Here is a 2,462-nt window from a genome sequence, read left to right on the forward strand (position 1 = left end):
GCCGTAACATTGCAGCCAGCTCATAATCAAGCCGGCTGCAATGTGGCCGTGCGGTGGGTGCAGCAGCACCCGTCACGCATTCCACTTCCCGTAATTCGGGCAGTGGAATGTGCAAAGGGGCTGTGTATGGGGGCCCCTGCACTGCCCATGCCAAGTGCATGGGCAGTGCAGGGGCCCCCAGAGTGCCCCAATGCCCCCTTTCCACCAGCCTTTCCATGGCGGTTACACCTCCATGAAAAGGCTGGTGGAATGGGGGCTCGTAATCCCCTGGGCAGCTGGGATCGCCAGGCTGCCGGCACCATGGCGGTGTCGGCGGTCGGACCGTGGTGGCTCCGCCATGGTCATAATGTGGAGGTTGGACCGCCACGACTGCGGCAGACTGACCGCCACCGTGCGTCTGGAGGTCTGGAGACCGCCAAACTCATAATGAGGCCCCATGTGTTACCAGATCCCCATCAAAGGGGGCCTGCCTCCATCTTTGCAGGGAAACAGGCACTACCCTCCAACATATATACAACAAACATTTGCATTGCAATGGGTCTCGCGTTTGCTCAATTTAGAGCTATTAGCGTTTTAAATTCCTAACTGGACTTTTCTTGCCACATAAATAGAAAATGAAAACTAAAACAGTTAACATAAGCAAGCCGATTCAAAGCACTACGGCCACAATGAGCATGAGCGCCAAGGAGAGACACAAAAGGAAAAAGAAGTTTGCTCGCCGTCAAACCTATTTGCAAAAATACAATTATCCCTGTAACAGGGTTGGTGTCCAAGGCGAACTGCCCCCAGGAGAGACAAATGTAAAGCATTTACCAATGATAACAAAGGATTTTTGAAAGGCAAGCCCATGAACGAATGTTAGTGATGGGCGTGTGGTGGGTGTGGTTAAAGGCCTACAGATAGATTACGATAGGTAAAAGCGCTTGTACGCTCGACCTAAAAAAGGGACTTAAAGATTTCTCAATTTGGAAGATACAGGAGGCTCTGCACCACTTACTTTTAAAACTTACCTTCCTTCATTAAGGCTTGAGTTTTGGGATGCAAGCAGCACAGCATTCTGGCTTGGGAGCAGCTCAGGTTTTCAATTGTATGCATTTGAGTTTCTGCGCCATGTGATTTGCCTTCTCCGCTCACTTTTGGCATTTCATCCTAATGTCACCTGCCGGCTCGAGCTGTTTCTTTGCTCTGAATGCTGCTTTAGGAGTTATACGATTCGCACATCAAAATAAGAGCCAATGTCTCATAGAAAATTGTAATATGAACCTGTGGTTGTTCCCATTTTTTTTTACTCCTGGTGTTCCTCCATTCTGCAGTCTTGAATTCAGTAATCTGTTTATCTATTGCTTTAAGACCCAGCTCCTTGACTTACTTTGGTAGCATGTTTTTTTCGCCCTGCAAATATGCTACTTTTCCTCACTTCCGATGGTGGAGGTTGTTGCTTCGTAGTTACTCCCAACTTTTCTTCCAGGTCAAAATGAGTTCTGAAAACTCAGGGCCTCACCTACAAGGAAATGCTGTAGCGCAGTGCTGCAAGAAATCTTGCTGCACAGAGCTGCGTCATTTCCAAAACACAGTTATGCACCGTATTTAAAAGAATACAGCATCCTCATGTGTCCCCCTGGCCTAGCCACTAAATTAGCTGCCTAGCGCCAACGCAGCCACCCTTGTGCCATGGTGCAAGGATGGCTGCATAGCGGGGCAGATTTGTTTTGTGCAGGAAGGTATCTCTTTAATGGTGAGAAATAAAAGTATTTCTCCTCGTTGTGCCACTCTAACGTCTCCCCCTAGGGAGGTGTTAGTTTTGGGAGCTGCCGCAGGTTTATCTCGTAAATCTGAGGCATTGTCAAAAAGCACCACCCATTTTCTCACCCCTTAGCCGCAGAAAACTGCGTCTGGCAGCCCATATCTACAAGGTCGCACTAAGCCAGGAAAAGTGGCTTATCTCTGCCTTGTAGATATGGTGAACTGCACAGTGGCACCAGCTTTGCAAAAAGTGATGCTCTGGTGGCGCTAGGGCCAGGTAAATGAGGCCCTCAGTGCTTTGCAGATTCTTCAGTTCGTAGCTCACTTGGGGTGTCTACAGACAGCAGATCACTCTTGGCTCTGCTTAGTCAGCTATCCTCTTTTTTCAGCTTGCTTCCTGGATCTGCTTTCTATCTCTTTATCAAATATAATTGTCAGCATTGCTACCATTGCCATAATTTCTGCAAGATTAATTTCACCTATCCAGATGTTTTTTACTGGTCTCAAGGTTTTCCCTCTGCAGCACCGTATCTGATTCGAATCCTGTTTTACATCTTTTATCCTTGAATATTTTTGTTTTAATTCAGGATATTGTGGTGGTGGGCGGATACATCAGGCCATATCGCAGTCAAAAAAGATCTGAGCACCCCACTAAGACCATTCTTCGACATCATACTTTGACTTTAGTGCTGCACCCATACTATGACAGTGTAATGCTA

The sequence above is a fragment of the Pleurodeles waltl genome, chromosome 4_2 (assembly GCF_031143425.1).
Source record: "Pleurodeles waltl isolate 20211129_DDA chromosome 4_2, aPleWal1.hap1.20221129, whole genome shotgun sequence".
NCBI lineage: Eukaryota > Metazoa > Chordata > Amphibia > Caudata > Salamandridae > Pleurodeles > Pleurodeles waltl.